A 22,142-nucleotide genomic window follows, 5' to 3' on the forward strand; every position below is an offset into this window, starting at 1 on the left:
TTAATGCTACCCTTTGACGTCTTAAATAACAGGGCATAATAAGTGCACGCTTTGTAGAACATGAGACCCGCAATTCATTTGTAATGACTGTGGTGCAATTGTCAATATTTGCGACACATGCAAGCGAGCAAGCAAAGCGAGAGCATCCAAGTCATCCAAGTCAAACGCAAATTCTTTGATTACTAGGCTAGTCGATAGTACGAAGGTTTTTGTAACAAATTCTAGCAAATAAAGCTCTACACGCTATTTACCCAATAAAGCAAATACAACTGCACTTAAAAAAAAATAATAAAGAAGTAGAACTGAAGATGAGAAGATGAATAAATTCCAATGCGTGAAATATGCAGCAAAATAGATTAGTTTCTATGCTTGTTTGTCAATTTTTACGCATTTTAAATGAAAAAATGCCAATGTGAACTCTGCGAGCTTCCTAAAGACCATCAAACATTTTCGCTCTATACATATATTCAAAATCGATGCTCTGCTTATCTTAAGTTAGGCAAATTTTTGCCTGCATATTTATGAAAAATCTCTAAAAACAGTCAAAGACTTTAAGCCTTGTTTCTGCGCTTTTATGAACCACATAAAATGATTTCCTGCTTAAATTTATATTTTTGTTATGTATGTTGAGGAGTTGCCTTAAGTTGATGAGACAAGTTAAATGATATTGAAGTTCTATATTTAAAATAAAAATAAATATATTTTTGCTTACTAATTCTGTATTATTAAGTTAATTTATTTCTTTTCTACTAATATATTTAATATTGTAGCTTATATTTTATTTATTTTTCTATGTTTGACTCAAAGTCAATTCAATTTAATAATAATTTTCATATTTTAATCTACGCTAAAATTTCCCACAATTTATTTACTTTACTTATCGCTGAGTTTCGCTGAGTGTATTGGCTTTGCCTTACATTGATTCTGTTATATAGTCGTAAAGTTTATTTGCCTGCCCTTGTCGTTGTCCGTTGTTGTTGTTGCTGTATTGGTTGTTGCTGTTTTATGGCCACACTAAAATGTGCACTGGCCAACAAAACTGAAAACTTTCTCACAGAAACGCCAATCGTCAATATACGAGTCAGACAGTCGGAGAGTCAGTTTGCCCAGCTTTTTGTTTTTGTCTTTTATCAGCTATCGCCATCTTCCCATTGCTCCCCTTAGCCTCTTGCCTCTCCCCCTCTCTCTCTCTCCGCTCTCTTATTGTTGTCGTTTTCTGAATTTTTACGTTAATGAAATTCACATGTTTTGATTTTTATGCCATGCCATCTTTTATACGTATGATGAATGTATCTCAATCTATCGTATAATCGTATCTATCTGTAGCTGTATTCTCCCGCTTCGCCCCATCAATCTTCCAATCAAAAGTTATCGTCGCGACTTGTTCTTCTTATTTTGTTTTTTTTTGTTCTTTTGGCTTCTTCTTACCCATTCTTATGGATATGTTAATAGCTGATAGCAGCCTTTTTCTAGCTAAATTATGAATGACCAACTTGTGTTTAGCATCCCCATAAAAATGAACTTTAACTTCGACTTCAACTTGAGCATAAGTTTCTAGACTTTTTATCATACCTTTGAACTGTGCCGTCAAGTGCTTTTCTTTAATCCAATAAAATGCCGTTAAAATGTTGTATATATATAGTACTCTATATATTGATCGGCAAATGTTTTCCTTTTTGGTGCTTTTCGACGTTTTTTCCGTTTAACAATTTTTTACGTATTTCAGCTACAAATTTTCGCTGCGCACTGAACTGTAGTTTGTTGTTGTTATACTTGTTGTTAGTAGTTGTTGTTTTTGTTTTTGTTTTTTATAGAAAAATCATTTAAGTTGTGTCGTATTTTTTCACCTTGCGCCAATAAAACGTTAGTCGCTGCTGTTGTTGTTGTTGTTGTTGTTGTTAGTCGAAGCTAAATTGCACTTGACTTTTAGAACTTTAGATGAGCGTGAAGCATGCACAAGTTGCACATACAAACGCTGTATATAGAATCACATACTATATTGATCCGACACATGTGTGCGTGTGTGTGTGTGAGTGTGAGTCTGTGTGTATATAACACACACGACGCGGCGTGTGTAACTTTTCAATTTGCTGCCGTCTAATTTATATAGAACATAGTTGAGAAAGATGAGTTATATTTGACTTTGTGTTCAGTTTGAGCTCAAATGTAGATGTTGTTGTTGTTGCAGCTGCTCGCTGTAGTTATTGTTGTTGTTGTTGTCACTTTAGGCCACACCTTTATTTAGTGAAAAGGCACTTGGACTGGACTTGGACTCGGGCAAATGGCGAACAAGCGCGCGCCTCTGTTTTCTTTTTTACGACGATCATCTGCGGGCGAGTGTGCGGGTGTGTGTGTGTGTGTGTGTGTGTGGAAGGTGTGAAATGTAATACACTTTTGCGAATTTACACTACGATTGTTATTAGACTCATTTTGGGTCAACGAATTTGCATGTGGAATCAAAATCGAATGGGAAAGGTCGATAACAACACTGTTTCAAAAATCGATCGATCACCGATAACCGATCGATACGCACACGTTACGATCCGTTATGAATATCGTAAAAATGCCGACGACGTAGCGACGCAGACGAGAGTCGAGTCGGAATCGAGACAGACGAGCGTGCGACATGCGATTCGAGCGTGCGAGCAAGAAGCGCGAGCTATCACTAAAGACTGATGTTAAACAGTTCTGCAAAATGCTCAACGTTCATACCCCAAGCCAAAGCACCTGGTAGCGGCTGCGCGACGTCTGCTGCTGCTGCTGCCGAGGCTGCTGCTGCTGCTGCTGTGGCTGCGACTGAGGCCTCTGCAAAATGCTCACGAGTTACAGAGATGCTTTGCAATCAAACGGCGCGAATACGAAGCGACAGCAGCAGGCAGCTTCGACTTCGACTACGATGACTTCGGCTTCGGCTACCACACGGGGCTACCAGACAACAACAGCAACAAGAAGCCACTACTAGTATAAACAAAAACAACAAACTGGTTGTTGTCTCATCAAAAGACAAACAAAGCAAAGAAGAAGACGCTCGTTCGCTCTCTAACGGTGCTGCAAACGAATTTCGATGAGCCGCTGAGCGAGCCTGAGCAGAGAGCAACTGAGTGAGAGACATTAAATGTGAGAGAGCGCAGACGCGAGCCGCTTTGAGTGATTTTAAGCACTTAACAGCGAGCTGTTATGTTAACTTAACAGCGGCTCACAATAAGCATGCAAATACGCATTGCACAATATTTTGTAAATATATTTTACTTTTAATGTAAATAATTTAAACTTGAAATATTAAATGTATATTATTCAAATATTAATATACTGTTTAAAAATAAAACATGTATTATTTATAACTGAACTGCTGCTCACTCCATTTTGTATTTGCAGCGTTAACAGCGCTCTCTCACGCTCTCTCTCTTGCGCTCTCCAGCCATGCAAGCGTTACGACATTTGATTGGCTCGATTAACACAATCGGAGCACCCGGTTATAAACCAGTATAGCAGCGCACTCACACTCTCACACACAGACACTCGAACGCAGCCGAAGATCGCTCGCTCTGGCGTCGTTTTCGCTATAAATAAAGAGCAGTTACGCTGCTGCTTGGACTGCGTGTGCAAGAACGAGTGCGCGCTATGTGCTTTGCTGCTCGTGTGAACGCGAACTTATTTACTCATTTCATTGACCAATGCAGAGCACAAGCCACACACACACACACACAGCCATGTGTGAGCTCATGTACAAAATGAGAGCGTCGCACTTCAATGAGAGTGACACACAGCATGAGTGAGTGCTCGCTGTCTGTGTGTGTGTGTCAGAGTGTGTGTGAGTGTGTTTGCATGCATGATGTTTGCTTGTGTATTGATAACACATTTGTTGCTCGGCTGGTCAGCCAGTTAGTTGGCCGTCGCATGTGGGCGTGGTCTATTTATGCACCGCAACTGTTGCTATGTATCGATCGATAGTTTTGCCCTCCATCTTCCGCCCCCCTGCTCCCCCTGCAGACTGCGCTCCAAGCGCAGCTATCTCGCTCTCAGTCGCCCGCTCTCTCTGTCGCTCTTTCTTGCAGTCGCTCTGCTCTGCTCACTGTTGGCGTAAATAGTTTTTGTTGCTGTTGTTTTTGCATGCTCACTCACGAACTGGATTCAATTGCCGTTGGCAGGGGCAACAAACACTCACGCGAGTTTGTTAGTTAGTTAGTTACTTTTGCCAGACTTCCCCATTGCTAACGGTGTTGAATTGACATCTACCTGTTCGCTCTCCCCCCGCTCTTCCTCTGCCAAACCCCCCCTCCTCCAGCCACACGCCATCTTTTTGCCATTTGCCAGTTGTCAAGCTGTCATAGTATTGATCGTTAAAAGCGTTATCTGTTGATAGCCATAAGACATTTTATGATATTAGTTGCATTGTAAACTGCACCACCACCTCCCCAATCACCACCCCCTCCATGCCAGTTACACCAGAAACACTTGTTCGACATGTCGCCGTTACGAGGCTGAAGAAGAGATCTTCAGCGAAGATGAATGTATCATTAAGTCCAACCAGATTTAATGTTATATTTCCTACTAATGAGCTGTTTATGAAAACAATCAAGTTTAGCAACAGATTAACCAAGCTTTTGGGGCCAGCACAAACTTTAAAATTTAACTAGATTTCGTAATATGGTTAAGAAACGTATTTATAAATAAATTGCTTGTGAACTGAATGAAAATTTAATTGGGATGCTTCTAGAGGCTATTGAAGCTATCATGCTAAATATTCTAGTTTAATAAATAAATTACAATTCAAATCAGTTTTTTACTAGAGTTTGGTATATATACAATGAATAGTAATCTCTCTTATAAAAATGTTTAATTTTAGAATAATGTTAAATTAAATAAACATTGGAATTTAAAGAAATATCAATATATTTTGAGAAATTTGATTAATGAAGTCTCAGCTTAAATTTGTATATACTTTTTGTTCTTGTAGCTTCGAATTCAATGCTATAGTATAATAAAATAACCAGATCAGCTTAAACCTTTAGCTGATCTATATTTACATGTTAATAAAAATAAAAACTTTAAGAAACTTTACTCTAATTATGTATACCAATGTTTGTAAATAAACATTTTTGTTTTTTATTTGATCTTTGCTTGGAATTAAACTTGCTGTAACACTTTCATAACTATTTTTATATTTGTCATACAAAAATTTCAAAATAGTGATCTTTTTTTTTATTTAGCTTTTATAAATTTGGAATAAAATGTTCTAATATTCTTTCAATGTTAATCAACATTATGTATCAGAATGTCGTAAAATATATCACATATGTATTTATTTAATCATTCAAATATTTTTATCATAAACAAAATATAAAGAAACGCAACGTTTGTTATCAACTTAGTCATTAATTATTTCATATTTGTAGTATTTCGCTAGCTCGCTCTCCCTCCCTCTTTGCCACTTCCTATCGCCTGTCCCGCTTTGTGGCTTATCTGAAAAGTCAGTCTCATATCTCGGGACTCAGTGATAATGAACGCATTGCAGATGTTTCACCCTTTCTGCCTTTTGAATATCCGGAGGGCGTGACGCCAGCGAACTATCGATGATGCGCAAAATACGTTTTCTATTTTCTGTTTTCAATTTTCTGTTTTGTGTGTGTTTCTATATACATAAGTTGAAAACTTTACAGAAGTTAATCCAATTTGTTGAAAACGCGGCGAAAACCCGCAAAGTCGTTATCATGTGTGTGTGTTTGCCTTGCTAACCCTTTTTCGAAAGGGTAAGGACAAAGTCAAACAGGCGGGCTGGCAACGCCCCGGGGAAAAATGAGAAAGAAAAATCAAGAACTGAGAATTCAGTCGAGGCATTTAAAAGGGGCTGTTTAAACCCATTACGTTGCATAGCAAGCGGCAAGCGGGAAGCGGAGAGAACTCTGCTCTCTCTCTCTTGATTGTGATTTTCGGCGCTGCGGTTGCTCTTGCGGTTGTCCTTTGAGCTACCTTTAACGACAGGACACCCGCACACAAAGGCGATTCGTTTTGGTTGCCTTTGACAAATTTTCATGCTTTAATTTTCGCATTTGCATATGAAGTGTGAGTGTATGCGAGTGAGTGTGTGTGTTAGTGTGTGTGTGCCTTGTGCCCTGATGGCCTGGCTAATCCTTGCTGAGCAACAGATTATCCTTTGCAATTGTTTGCTTGATTTGTTTGTTATGGAAACGCAACTCCAACTCCAGCTGAGCCTCAGCCTCCAACTTCGACTCCGACTTCAACTTCTGCAGAACTCTCTCTCTTTCTGTGCAGTGGCAACAATGGGAACGTGCAACACACAGCGCTGTCTTAGGGACTCGCCCCTTTTCGGTTACACTTTAATGCGTTCTAATGTATGTGACTTTTGGCTCAGATCCTCACAAGAAACGCGCCTCAAACGCATTTCGAGCCGCCGTTTAAGTGACTTGGCGAAAATTGTTCTGTGTTGTGTGTTGTGTTGTTGTGTGTTGTGTGTGTGAGCAGCTTTTGTCCTGTGCCGTCAATCGGGGAATCGGGGAATCATCAATCATGCCAGCGTGTTCAATATAAATATTTCTGCCGAAATTAGGTTAAAGGCTTGCAACAAACAAGGCGTGAGAGAGAGAGGGAGCTACTTTGGCATTTCGAGTTCCAATTTTGAACTTATGTCATGCCAGAAAATAGCTGGACTGGGGTAAACTCCTCTTGGGATCTGTTCCATGCCATGTGTATTAGTGTGAGTGTGTGTGTGTGCGCACATTTGTATACAATAAATTAATTATAAATGCATTAATCACTGCCAAAATCTTTGACAAATACTGACATGAGCGTTCGTCGTTCATTTCATTTCGTCCCATTTCGTCTCGTATCATTTCCCTTCTATTGCTATCTTTCTTTCTCACATTCGATTCGCTTGCTCTGTCTGTCTTTCGTGATATGAAAACAAAAATTTAAAACACGTTTTCGCGCTTATTTCTGACTAATTTATGCGTTCGATTCGACCGTTGTGTTGTCTTCGTACTCAGCGCTCTGAGCTGATCATTCACTTGATTTGCGTCAAATGCACAGCAGTGTTTCGTCTTAATTATACCCTGTAAATTGCACATGCAAATGGGTGGAAAGCGGGCTGAGAATTAAGCTAACAAAATCATAAAATTGCATTTCGAGCTTCTACTATATTACAATAAGTTATTTTAAATATAAGTATATTAAAAAAAAATAAAAGAAGAAATTGATATGTAATCTCCCTTTGAAATGCAAGCAAAATAATTAAAGACTGACATTTATGTTACTTCAAAATAATTAAGATTGCAAAAATTGTTCAACTCATTGCTGTAATTAGCTTTGAATGCTATTTTGTTGTGTTCTAAATTATCATTTTACGATGTAAACTTTGTAGTAAACTCATAATTATTTTTGTATTTTATCTAAAAGCTTACTTCGCTTTGATATTTATTACAAATTCATAATTGAAATATTTATAGCTTAAAGTATATCTTAAAATCATTTAGATTTAAAATATTGATAGCTTTTGAAATGTCTTTTAAATCATTTATTGAAAATATTGTAGTATTAATTTTGGAATTTCAACTCTTCTTTTTATTAAATTTTTTGTATTTACGGGGTATCTGTGATTCGTGTATATTTTGCCAGTAATTTGACGCTTTGCAAAATGCCACCTTTATTATTATTATATATTTGTTGGTCGCTATTTTTTTTGTTTCTGTTATTTTTTTTTGTTAGTCGAATTTGATTTTGATTGAATGCCCCTAAAAAATTGATTTCCACCTTGCGGCATGTTTCACATTTGGCAGCTTTGTGCTGTATGCAAATGAGATCATTGATCTGTTTTGGTATCGATTCGTTTTTGAAGACATCTAAAACTAAACCTAGAAAGAAAACAACAACAAATCATATTTGACCCTAAGGGGTCGCGCATGCCAATAATGAAAACCAAGAAACAAAAACAAAACCAAAAAGCTCAAAAAACAGAAATGTTAATTTCCTGATAGACAGACAAAAGTTGACTTTTTTGATGAGTTTTTGATCAAGATTTGCTTTGTGTTGTGCGAGTGTGTGTGTGCAAGAGTGTATGTGTGTGACCGTTGTACGATTTTCCAGTTTTCAGTTAATGCCGCGAATTTGAATTTAATCAAATTAATTATGTTTGTCAATGAATTGAGGCTTCTGCATTTTTCGACATTGATAAATTGACAGATCGGATTGAAGCAACAACGACAACAAATTGCTCCAAAAATCATAAAGATATGTATATTTGATGTTGTTGTTGCTGTTGAGATATGACAACATTTACATGCCACACGATCGCGATCGCGGTTAGAAAGCAGAGGAGCTTATACCACATTTTATGGCTCAACCGGTTTTTAGGGCCTCAAAGCCAAAAACTTATCTAAAGCGAATGAAACTATTTGGTCTACTGTAAAAAGCGTTAAGAACAGCTTCCGTGTGACAACAAATCTCTCATCTGATGGTAGCCCATTTCCATTTCCATTTCTATTTCTATTTCCCCTTTCCATTTCCCTCTCCCACCATTCTTCTCTTTCCATGTGGACAAATGTTGAGCATTGTTGTGTGGCAACAAATCGTAAAATAGACGCGCTTAAATACCAATTTAACAATTGTCCAACACTCTGCTCCTCTTTTGGATCTGTGGGAACCTGCACAACGTTGACATCACACATCAGAGCTCTTTGGTTCCGAACCGATTTCAATGCGTAATTGTAACGTCTTTGTGGTTGTTATTAACACCTCCCCAGAGAAAAAAAAAAATGAAAATAGAAATAGAAATACAACTCAACTCTGGCAAACCAAATGGACTATGAAATTGGAGTCAGTCTCGAACAGTCCCAAAAGGTGTTTCACCTCGTGTAAACAAAGCATTTGCTTCATTTTCGTGAATTTATGCATAATGGACGTACATTAGATTCATAACGCCGACAAATGAACTCAACATGGATATGGAATTGTCTATCTCAATAGTTCAGTTCAGTTTCTGTTTCTATTTCAGTTTCAGCTTTTGGTACGGTTTCTTTTTAGTGGGTCATAAATGGGAAGATTTTTCACAGCTGATTGTGAGAAATGTGCCCCACTGAATGCCACAGCACTGTGGCAGAGTCAATGTTGATGGCGAAGTCAATGTCTCTGCCTCTGCCAGAGTCTCAGCCAAAGTCTCTTTCTCTGTCCAAACTCAAAGTCGCCGTTCAATTGCCCAGTTTCGTTGTCAATATCTAAGTGCCAAGCTGCCTGTTTGCAGGTTTGCCCTAAGGGCCTAATTGTGATCTTTGCAACGAGGTGCTGCTTTATACCCTTTAGTCAAAACTGGCTAAAGGTAATTTGACTTTATAGTAAACAGCTTATAGAACTATTTGACGAGCTATTGATCTGGTAATAATAAGTTTTGGTTGATAAAACTTAGACATAAATACTCTGAAGCTCATTTTGGGGATCAATAACTTAATTCAGTAAAGATACAACATTAAGTTGTTAGGAGCGGAATTCTAATTAACTGTCATTCTTTTCATGAAATATATTATCTAATGTTAATAAATAGAGTTTATTGAATTGGGCCAATATTGATTTCTTAATAATTTCATAATTTATTATACATATTATATTTACAATAATATGTTTCAATTTTAAACGAGTATGTCACAAGCACTGCTATTTTATATTTCACTGTTGTATATAATAATTTTATATTTTTTTTAATATTGATACGTTTATGATATTAAGTAAATAAACACAAATCATTACACCATTTTTTTTAATAAATAAAATCTTAGTCAATAAAGAATAGGGATTATTCCATTTTGCAAAAGCAAAAAAATGCTGTGCTGTATTATACATCCTACAGATTATCGGGATAACAAGTTAGAATTATAAATTTTTTATTAAAAATATTCAAAATAATCAGCATATATTTTTTTAATTATATATATTTCTTAAAGGGTATCTGCAAGTACATCACATTCTCTTTGTATGTCCAACTGACAGACTCACGCATTTGTTTTATGAATTTTTGGGCATGTGAGAAAGCAGTATTGAATGTTGTTGTTATGCGTATGCGAGAGAGATAATAAAAGATCCATATTTGAATAGCCAACGAGCTTCAAAGTGGGGCGTCGCTGGCAGCTTTTGGCTTTTGGCTGCATGTTGCAGGTGGCAGGTGCAGGCGCAGAGCTCTCGCCTTGCCACTTACTCACTGTCTGCCATTGTAGATCACAACGAAATGAATCATTTTGAAAACTTCGTATACTCAAAGCATGACTTCGACGCGAACGGACTTCAACTTCAGCTGGTGCTAGAAAGAGGCGTTTTGAATGTCGATAATAAAGCACATGGAAATGTATAAATCAAAATGTGAAAAACGCGGCTGCAATTGAATTTTCCAGAGTCGGTCCGAGGCAGATGTGCGCGCACATATAGAAAACATTTTGAAAGGTTTGTTAATGTTGAGAAAATATTGTTTTAAATGTGCGCAACGCTGAACTTGACCCAATGATATTTAGTTAGGCAGTCGAACTGTTGCTGAAGCTGACTCTGGTAGTGTCTTGATCTTGGTCCAAGAAAGTGCCACCAACATCAGCAGCAGCGGCAGCAAAAGCAGCAGCATCAACAGTTCCCAGCTTTGGAGTTGGCTGACAAATGACTAAGGTCGTATGCGGCCTTTGTCGAGGGGCGGTTTCAGTTTGGACGGGCGGTAAGAAGGTCGAGACTGCCTCTGACTTGTCTTGACTTGAGCCAAGTCGAACCAAGTCGAGTCGAGTCGAGCTTCGAGTCGACTTGATGTTGAAGTTGAGCTGCAAGTTGACTCCAAAGTCTGCCACACACACAACAGCTGCATGTTTTGTGACTCTGGCTGGGACGTCATCGTTGACTTCCAGCAGGTGTTCCGCTAGACAAAAGATTCACTAAACAACAACAACAACAACACCATCAACAAACAGCAACACAAACAACAACAAATTGAAGCTGTTGATGCGCACGAATTCCGTTTTTAGCTGCAGCTTTTCGCGCGCTGTTTAGGCGCTGCCAGTTTTCCATTTTGTTGCAATAAAATTTTAATAAGATATTTTTTTTCTATTTAGAATTAAAATACACACACACACGTGTGTGTTTGTGTGTGTATTGGATCGTTAAAATCGTGATGCAGCTCAACCGTTTTGCCTCAACACTTGCAATCGATCGATCGATCGATCGAGCTCCATTTTTGTATTGCTTTTCGAATTCGCATTTGCAAACTCCTCCAATGGCTTCATCTCCCTCCTCTGCCGCAGCCTCAGTCTCAGTCTCAGGCACAAAAGCTAAATGCCTTATTGTTTATAGCAAATGCAAATTTTTTCTATTTTTTATTTTTTACTTATTTATTTAAAGCTCAACGTTTAAACATTGTTAATGACAGTCGCGATCGTCGCAAAATGAAAATGATGCACTTTTGGGTGTGTCGTTTGTGTCTATTAGAAAAAAAGAAGATGTATAATAAGTATTAAGCTCTTAACGATTTATAATAATTGATGCTTTGTTTCGTTTATGCGTAGCAAGTATTACGATGATTGAATATGCGCGAAACTATCAAATGACGAAATTATGGAATTTTTAATAGTTTTAAATTTATTGTTAGAGAAAAATATTTAAGTATTTGTTTTTTTTTTTAGATTTTAGATTTATTAAGTAGTTAAAACAGTACAGCAATAAAATACCATAACAAAACATTTTAGGGAAAGCTTATTAAGGCCAAAGGACGTATCATATAAAATTTAAGTATAATTTCTAAAATTTATGTTTAATGTTAATGATAATACATAGAAAAAAGATATTCTTATCCAAACACATTTTTATTAATTCAATGTTTTTCCATGTTTTCTTTTATATATATATTTGCTAATAATATTGCGTCATTTGTGGAATGTTTTAATTAAGGAATTTTACAAATAGAAGATCATATTTTAACTAAAATATATTTACATCTTAAAATTAACAAGTGATATTAAGACGAATTTACTACAATGATATTATAACATAAAGATTCAGGATAATGGTTTATTTTTCCATTTTTTCATAGGGTTTTAGGAACACGCCATTTATATTGGTATCCCTCAGTCTTCCTCCCGTACTCACTCTTTATGAAGTTACTGCTCCTAACTCTTACTAAATGATGATGACAGCCTAATTTCAGACAAGCCGGGTAATTAACCGAAACCGAAACATGGGAAAGGGCAGGGGGAATAGACGGATCGATCTAGCGATCGGTTGATCGTCGAGTAATCGTCTCGTGTGGTATTTTGGTCAGCAGTTCGGTAGCAAGGCCCAAAACGCAGTTGGCTCTAATGACTGTATCAATGTTGTAAGAGATACAATTTATGTGCATGTTTGTTTAGCGGACACGTTGCACGTTGCGCGTTGCAGTTGCACGCTGCTTAAGTACCGTGTGAGTGAGCATGAAATTGCTGGCGCAGGACTCACGCAGGATGCCAACTGTGCGCAACATATGTTCTGACTTTTGAATTTCCCAACTAACCCGGAAAGGAAGAAGAAAAAGTATTGCGACTAATTTCACTTACTACACGTCTAGAAAGCAGATTGTAGTCGATTGTCGATTGTGGTATGAGTCAAAGTAAACTTCCTAATCGCCGGCAGGAAGTTTGAATTGCCTGCTGCTGCTGCTGTTGCTATTTGCTGTTGACATGTGACAGGACTTAAGCGGACAGCGGACAAAGGACAAAAGACTGCGACGACAGAGTAATGTGCATTTAAATAAGCCTTTTGTGCGCTTTTTGTTTGCCATCGGTCGGCTTGTGTGTGTGGTTTATAAATCCAAACGACTTCAGTCAAGTCCCAATCACTCGCTTCTCGGGCTAAGCACACGCACAACGGCTTAGCCACATTTGCGGCTGCTTTCGGCCAGGTCCAAATCCTGGGCAACTCCTAATTACATGCGTGAGCGCTCTAAATGCGGCAAATTGCCTGAAAGAATATTTCGAAAATATGGAAATATTTTTGCTTGTTTAGGCAGGCGATTGGTAATTCCAATTGTTGTTATTCTTTACCATTTTCTTCTATATTTTTTCTATTCATATTTTTGATTTTTATTTAAACACACACGACACACGCACGTCGCAGATCGCTCATCCAGAAAACGATCCTCGAACGTGAAACGAACGATTATTTCGCTTAGCCAGTTTTGTTTGCATTTTGCTGTAAATCTCTTCGCTTCTTTCTCTGTTCTTCTCTCATCTCTCTTTTCGACTTTAATGATGCCCTTTTGCTGGCCACGCCCACCACTAGCCAAATGCTCATCATAAATTTCATTTTCAAATGTGTTGACGGAACCATTTGATGGGCAAACGGCAACAGCTGTTGGCCAAGGATTGAGAGGCAATATTGGTAGTAATATGTAGTTGAGGGAGTAGAAGGGGGAGAAAGCCGACTTTGTGTGTGGCCAGCTAATTGAGTGACCAAGCGTGAGGGTCAACAGATATGTTAGAACAGATAAAATGAAACAGCAGCAGTTAAAATACTACATCTTAATTGACAGCAAAACTAACAAATTTTTGATGGCATCTAGATTGGGAACTATGAGCTAAAGGGTGATACAGAAAAAGGTATAAAGTACAATAGTAAAATAAATCCTTTACTTAAACATTGAAATAGTTGTGCTAAAGAACAATAAAAAAGTATGTGAAGCATTTAAAATGGTATTTTATTTATGATTCTGAATCATTTTTACATAATGGATTCAGACTTCTGTGTTGCTCTATTTTTATGTACAAATATATTTTTCATTCTATATTCAGAATGTAAGCGAATTATTACAAATAAATAGCCTTTAATAAAATAAGAAAATAATTTATAAACAGCGAACTGCAAAACATAAGAATGTAATATTTTATAACAACTTTAGCAATTCGAATAAAAGACCAAAAAATATATATGAATTATGTTGATGAACATATGAATGAATCAAATGTATTGCATTATTATATTGATTTTTCTTTAATATTTAATAATTTATGAATTACGAAATTAATTTATAATAAACTTTTTATGCACAAAAAAATGTTTATTAAAATATTTGAAGAATTAAATTTTATTGGAAAATTTTAATGTTTTCTCCTTTATCAATGCGAAAAGTCAATAAGAAGAAATAATTCATAATAATTTTATTATGTTTAAAGTTTAAATTTATTGCAAAAATTTGTATGCTTGTTCCTTTACCATTGAAATAATCAATTTTTAATTACTCATAGATTAATTAAAATATTTTGTATATTTATAATATTTATCAATTTCAAAGATCTTTGAGACAGATGCTAGTGTAGGTCAACAAGGAAAGAATTGATTTATATTTCTAGATATTTCTATTTATCGTCGTGTAGGTCATTGGGTAAGTCATTGAGTATTTGGAGGTGGGGGGGTTTGACTCTTGGGCAATACGCAAATGCGAGACGAGGCGAAGAGAGAGGCATAATTTAAGCCGTAGTCCGTAGTTGGTAATCCGTAATCCGTAATAGTGCGATCATTATAATAGCATCATCGTTTATTTGCAATCATGCGGCGCATTGATTAATAAACTGATTATTCATAAACCACAAGAGGCAGCTTCTTGTTAATGAGCCATGCGATGAGTTAAGCCTGCGCTTCACTTCATGGGGTGATAAATTCACGTTTCGTGTGAAGTTTGATAGCTGAGGTCATGCCATGGATTTATTTCCATAGCTCATATATCATGCGGGCCAACGAGTTATTAACGGGGCGGTAGCTAACACCTGCGTATTAGCTGAATTTCCGCATTGCTCGATTCCCCAAAAAAAAAAAAACAGATGGGAAAAACAAACTAACAACATAAATAAAAACAGAAATCCAAATCAAAATCATATGCATATCCATCCCCCTTCCCCTCCCCCTCACCACCATCAAAAATGGATCCGTCCATTCACTGGCACTGGCCCAGACATTGACCCAATCGCAATCAGTTATGAGCACGTTATGATATAGTATTTTCTCTTTTCGGTTCCCAATAATAAATCAAATGCCTCTTTTTCGATATGATGACTTGGCGTGGGAATTGAAAACAGCGACAGCGAAATAGTTTTAATAAAACGAAACAGCATCAACCCGAAATCAAGAAAAACAAAAGGTAATCAATTAAATTTCTTATCATTGTGGTGCATCAGCGATTGAAAACGAAATGGGCGCCACACAGCAAATCAACTAGAATACAGCAGGTGACGTTTCTTGTGCCCTGTAAAATAGTTGTGCGGCAATCTTGCGTTTTGTATTAATATTGAAAGAAATATGGAAATTAAGTACATTTAAAGAAAATTTTAAGCTCAAAAGTTATGAAGAAAATCGAAATAAAATTATACCTTTAAGTGTCGATATTGAATTACAATTTGAGTATTCATATAATATATCTTAATATTGAATGAAATATAGAACTACTTAGAAACATATTCCAGCTTAACAATTAGTATGGGAATCTGAGTAAAATTATATATTTAAAAAATTTGACACTAAAATTTTAGTGTTATTATTTCTAGCTCCAAATTATTATTATTAAAAGCTTAGAAATACTTAGAATTATATTAAGTGCTCTTCAATCTAGAAAATCTAAATTACATTTAAATTTTTAACTTTAAGTTTTAATGAATAATGAATGAATATATGTATATAAATATTTATTTAGAAGGAAATATGGAATTACTTAGTAACCTCTTAAGCTTAAAAGTTAGTACGAAAATCATAAATTATATATTTCAATGTTGATACTGAAATTGTCGTGTTATGGTATTTAGCTTACAATTTTCATATGGAATTAAAGATTTTATTTAAACCGTTGGAACCACTTTATGAAGATCTCATTGAATCTAACTAAACACTAATTTAAATTTCGTTTTTCATAACTAATACCTTATCACATAATGAGCATATCAGAAACCTTTAAGAAATTCCATCAATGAATATAAATTTTAATTTAAAGCCCAAAGCAAAGCTTTCTACAATCACAATTATTAATCGTTGCAACATTATGCCCAATTGCCGTTAACAAGCCAGGGTATTCACATTGAAAGTGTTTTGCTTTTGACTCACGATTTTCTTGTACTCTTTGGAATTGATTTGATTTTTGTTTTCGACATTGTTATTGTTTTTTGAGTAGATGTTTTTTTGTTTTTCTTTTTGGCAATCGCTGTTGGCAGGAAACATTTAAAATTGTATTGTTCAAACAGACGAATTGGAATCGGGCACTCGGTATGAATGATTGAAAATGCAATTACAAATCATTGACAGTTTGTTGTACTAATTTCAAGAGAGATAGAAGTCAGAGACACACAGAGAGAGAGAGAGAGAGGGAATGAGAGAAAGAGATTCAGAATGGGGAGCTCATCAATCATGTTTACAAGCAGAGAATGCGAGATCCTGCAGACAATGCTACAAAATCATATCATGTGTTAAAAGTTATGACGGATCATCGAAGGTGTAAAGTGTCTAAGGGGTAGCTACAACTGTCTACCTTCCCTTTTCTCCCTTCTCCTGGTTTTTTGCACAGCTTGACTTTTAAGCCCACACCCCTCGCCCCCCTTCCCCCTTGGCACTTTTCAAATATCATTACTCATCAGAGTTGACGACGCATTGTTGATGGGATTTCCGTTTTTTCGAAGGTGTAGCATTAAACACACACAAAATACAGAAGAGTAAAGAGACCGAGAGAGAGAGAGAGAGTGGAGAAATGAACGCCCAATCAAAATGTGGCAAACAAAAGGATCCGTTCAATATTTTTGATTCGATATTGACAGGCGAGCATACAAATTGCTTGATGATGCGACTCACACGAGTCTTTGGACTCTCAGTTAGCCAATCTCCAGTTGTTGTTATTGTTATAAATTAGCTCAAACTTCAGATACAACAATGCAACACGGCCATCAATCATTGAATCGAGTTGAATAAAAAAATACACAGCCAAATAATATATAAAAGATACTACGCGAGTGTATAAATATATGTATTCACTGAATGCGCAGTTCAAAGACAGTTCGTTTAACTGCCTCAGGCGACTCAGAGGAAAGATAGAGACGGTGACAGAGAGCGAGAGAGGGGGAAGGGGAGGGAAGATTTGGCATCTGGTTTGCTTTTTGGTCATTTAGTGTCCAAATATGGCGACGATGAGCAGCAGAGTCAGTAGTTCAAATGTCAGCCGAAATAAAAACCAAAAAAAACACAACTCGGACTTGGCTGCATCTTGAAGCCTTCATCTACCATCATCATCTGGCTTCAACCTTAATTGACTTTACGCAAGAATTCAGCCGAAAAAACACTAAAGAAGAAATACTAGAAAATTATCATGCATTGTCTATCGGCTGGCTGTCAAAGCTCAATATCTGTGACTATCAATTGTTTTCACATCTGAGTTATCTTTTTAATTTCGCGCAACGCTCCACGCTCCACGCTCCATGCTACATAATTTCGACTTGCAGTTTGGCCTGACCCGGGTCAAAGTTGAGAGTGCCATGTGTGCCCTGTTGCCGTTGTGTTGTTATTGCTGGACTCTTCATCTGCAGTCTAACTTGCTGGCTAGCTGCCAGCCCATGTGTGTGTCTGTGTGTGTGTGTGGAAGTGTATGTCGCGTGTTTCATTAAGGCGACAAACAACAACGAAACCTCCAGCAGCCGCAGCAGCAGCAGCAGCCTCAGACCTGGCCTCAGATTTCCAGCGATGATCATCCGCGTCGCCGTCGACGACGACGTCGTCTTCGTCGGGCATATTGTGACCTCAAAAATTGCGAAAAAATAACGAACGTGTGGTAAAAGCGTCGCCAAAGCCTACACTCGAAAAATTCCAAGCATTTGCTTTCATTTCCATTATAATTATTTTATTCTACATATGAGTAAAATTCATCTAAGAGCTAGTAAAATTGTAATAGAACAAATTTTTATTTTTGGTATTAATAGTTTTTATCCAATGAATGTAAAATTGTTGAATTTAATAATACTCTAGTCAGTGACAAAACGGCAAGGAACTTTAATCGGTATAAAATTATAAGAACATTTTAAGTTTTACTGACTAATATTCTTTAAAAAGTAATGTTAATTGAAAAATGATTGAATATTTGTTCACATTTGTTATAATATTTTATTTTATTGCATTTTTATATTGATTTAAAAAAAATGTTGTAATATATGCGCTACTTTTAACGATCGACAAGTTTTAAAATTTTATACTAAATTAGAAAATATTTCGTTAAATAGAATAAATTATTTTTATTTATATCCTTAGGATAATATTAAATATATTAAACATATTAAATTTCAAATAATATTTAAAATTAAATTGTGACTTTTGAGCTTTATATATTTAAGCTTATAATATGAAATTCATAGTTTTCTTCACACATTTCTCACAGTGTACTCAGATGTGCCTTAGATGTAGCCAAACCTCTGTGTGCAGTGTGTTGGCCTGGCCAAATGGTCGGCAGCCTCCCAGTTTTCATAGTCTTTTTTTTTGTATTTTGGCCTGGTAGTTACGATGCGCATTGTGCCACACCTGTTTCATGTTGCAGGCTCTGAGACTGAGACTGTGACTGAGACTGAGACTGGAGCTTGGGAGCTGAGAGCGACTCGCGGCTGCAACTCCCTGGACATATGGACAGCTTGGGAGCAGAACCAGCCTTGTGAGAATCTTTTAGCCATGTGTGTGCACAACAATTTTTGGTCTCTAACTGACCTTAGAGCGCTGCATGTTGTTGCAATTGTTGTTATTGCTATTTCTGTGGTTTGTGTTGGCAACGCATTTCTTTTACTGCTAGGCGGTGTTGGTGGCTGATAATGATGGACTGTATTAACCGTTAGCTTTGGCTTTGGCCTGTACGACAAGCACTGGCAATCAGTGGACATTTTGATATTTGTTTTTGCTTTTTAGCTCTTTGACTTTTTTCTTCGTTTTTTTTGTGTGTCTTCAATTTTTGTGTCTGTGTCGTTTTGCTAGCAATTTTCATCGATTGCTTTCACTCTTAGTCGAGAGAGAGAGAGAAAGAGTGAAGAAAAAAATCCCTACGCCAAACAATTTGAACTTGTCAAGGCTAATCAGTTTTCCTTTCATTTCAAACAGACATTTACAGACAACGACGTTGATGCATGGACATGTCGAGTGCCACAACACAACACAGCATCAGCAACATTAACAACAACAACAGCAACACCATTGGCAACTCTTTGTCGCAATTATCAAAAAGCGCGCAAATTTTCACACGCAGCCTATCATGGCACATGCACTCATTGGTACTCACACTCACTCGTATTCACTCGCATTCACACTCGTTGCCGGTCATCTAAGTTGTCCACACATTGGCACTAATTACGCCTCATTATAGTGACCAAAGTGTAACATGTTGTCAGCTTGGAGGACAACAGCAACACCAGCCAAGACTCGTCGTCTCTCTTCGTTTCTCTCCTGCCAACTGCCAACTTCTCGCTGCTTAGACCCCGACACCAACACCAGCAACACCAACAACAACAGCAACAGCAACAACAACAGCAACAACGACAGCAAGACCGACAGCAACCCCATCAGCCCCGCTGACGACCAACGACAGTGACAACAACAGCGAGTGGCAGCAATTACAAGCTGCAACATGCAATTTGTGCCTGCAACATGTAGTCGCAGCTTGCTTACTCTTTAAGCACAACACTTAATGGGGTAGCTATTGAAGAATGAAAATGGAAACTTAAAGCGAACGCAAAGTAAAGAAAGGATTTTTGGCTTTAGCAAAGTTTCAGCAACTGTTGCAAATGAAAGTTCTAGAATTAAAGGAGAGCTCATTTCTTAATAAAGCATGTGAGCAATACTAAGCTATACATAATAAATTATTGCTGCATAACCCGGGCTTAAATTTAAATTTTAATCATTTAAAAATATATTTGAACTTAATAACAATTTCTCTTGGTTTAAATTACACAAGGTTTCCGTTGGATTGTTTATTGATAACTTCTGATAAACTTAAAATAAAACCAATTAAGAGAGCCTTTTTGAATAAAAGCATTATACTGAACACATACCAATTTAATTTATCGAAAAATATTAAAATATAACGAAGGTTATATTTGGTATAATAATACAGTATTACATTGAAAAGCCAAAGCAACTATAGATAAAAATAACGTGACAGTATAAAGTATTAAAATAGAATAATACTCCTGAGTTTATAGTTATTTCGAAATTAATTTCGATTCAACTTGAATTTGTAATAATATTTTAAGATAAATGAAGTCAGAAAGTTCCATATTATTGAAGAAAAAAGGTATTATGAAGAAAGGTCTTTTGAATATCTAGCTTTTATTTTATTTTATTTACTCTTCATATAAAATAATAAAATATACATTTTCAAACTCTTTTCTACAATGCTAAAGCTAAAGCTAGAATATTTTTACTATGCCATTGCCAAGTGTTAGGACTCCCCTTTGGATAGAAGGCAAAGGCGACTCGTGGCGCAAGCACACTTGCACACATACTCTCACGCATACAATCACATATTCACACACACACACACACGCACACTTGAGGTGCACAGCAGATCTGAGGCAGGCATCTAAACACCTGACAGTTGTTGTCGAGTGTTGGCGCTATAATGTGGCCAAGCAGACAGTTGGTCCACGACGTTGTTGCCATTGTTGCCTGTCAGTGTTGTTATTGTTGTTGCTGTTGTTGTTGTCTACGATGTCTGGTTAGCCATTTTTGGCAATGATGTGGCCAAGTCTAAGTCTAAAATCAGAAATCTAATTGAATTGAAAGTGCATACGCAACATTGCAACAGCAACAGCAAGAGTATCAACAACAAATTGTGGCAAGTGGCAAGCGAAGGTGCCAAGATGAGAAGCATAACAATTAAATGCTTCAGCTATTGTTGTTATTGTTTACGAAATGTCAATTGAGTGGCGAGTGGCAAGTGAAGAGAGGTTCTTCAATTAGCTCCAGCTATCGATTGTCATCTACAGTTTCCAAACGATGACACGATCATGATGATATTTTGTGGCTAAGACACAAAAGTCATTCAGTATCAATGACCAGATAAAGTGTGTGATACTCTCTCACTTGAATAAGTTTCGAATCGAAACCCAAATCACTTATGAAAATCGTTCAGCAGTTCGAGTGCCAACGAAAATCGCCAGCCAACTCTTGAGAAAACTAGCGGAGAGCGTACGAGAGAGGGAGAGAGAGGGAAGATCATAAGCTGATCGCAAAGACATTGCCTCGTTGCGCCTCGTTCAAAGTTCGTGTCAACATCATCAATTTTGATCAATATGTATTGCCCATGATGAGTACTCGCACTCACACTCACACTCACACCGATACTCAGTGGAGTCTATCCACTTCCACTCCCACACAGCGTGCCTCTGGGGTCCATTTGGTGATCGTGGTGATCGGGTTCGTCTATCGATCGATCGATCGATCGGCATATAGTCGACAAAAATATGGTAAATTACAATTATTAGGCATGTGGCTTGTTTGTTTATTGATCGCCGTATTGAGGTTATGCACAACTAAATGATACATCGATCGACCGATCGATCGATCGCTCTATTCAAACGATCGCTGATCGTTGATCGCTCGGACACCAAAGTGAAAATCGCTGCACAGCGAACAACCAAGAGATGTATGAAAATTGCTGCCTAAATGGCCACGATCAGCAATCAGTTGAGCAGTTGATCAGTTGATCAGCGATCAGCAAATCACTGATCACTACTCAGCGATCACTTTCTTCTGGTGCACAAACCTGCTCGCTATTGGTGACAAGTGTCCCAATGTCCGTGTTCTCTGTGCTTGGATGCCTCTCTGGTTGACCGACTGTTGACCTAGCTGAAAGCAATTATCATCTTGAGATCATCGGTGCCAGTGAGCGATTCAAGTGCCTGTCCAAGTTCAAACTCTAGTTATAAGTGACGCCCTAAAGGCAAGGCAACAACAGCAACAACGATGCGCAGTCTAGGCATCGGCCAGGGGACGACCCTGTTTAAGTTTATAAAAACTCATTATAATGTCTTATAAATGCACTTGTATCAAGTGGGATTTCTTGATTGCCGTAGCTGTTGCTGTTGCTGTGGCTGTAGCCTTAGCTCTGCTCTTCTCTGCGCTGTGATCCGTTTTCTTGCTCT

The 22,142-nt window shown here is 37.2% G+C and overlaps 1 protein-coding gene and 1 long non-coding RNA gene across 2 annotated transcripts in view; one reads left to right on the plus strand and one right to left on the minus strand.

Annotated features, from left to right (window-relative positions):
• LOC132792173 (knirps-related protein) overlaps nt 1–2,726 on the minus strand; it is a 32,030-nt gene extending 29,304 nt beyond the window's left edge. The window contains exon 1 of the mRNA XM_060801426.1: nt 1,573–2,726. The gene's annotated coding sequence lies outside the window, so the exon portion shown is untranslated. The remainder of the gene's footprint in view (nt 1–1,572) is intronic.
• Nucleotides 1–22,142, plus strand: part of LOC132792180 (uncharacterized) — a 241,947-nt gene that overhangs the window by 111,778 nt on the left and 108,027 nt on the right. The gene's annotated exons all lie outside the window — the stretch shown is intronic.

This window comes from Drosophila nasuta, chromosome 3, assembly GCF_023558535.2.
Source record: "Drosophila nasuta strain 15112-1781.00 chromosome 3, ASM2355853v1, whole genome shotgun sequence".
Classification (NCBI taxonomy): domain Eukaryota; kingdom Metazoa; phylum Arthropoda; class Insecta; order Diptera; family Drosophilidae; genus Drosophila; species Drosophila nasuta.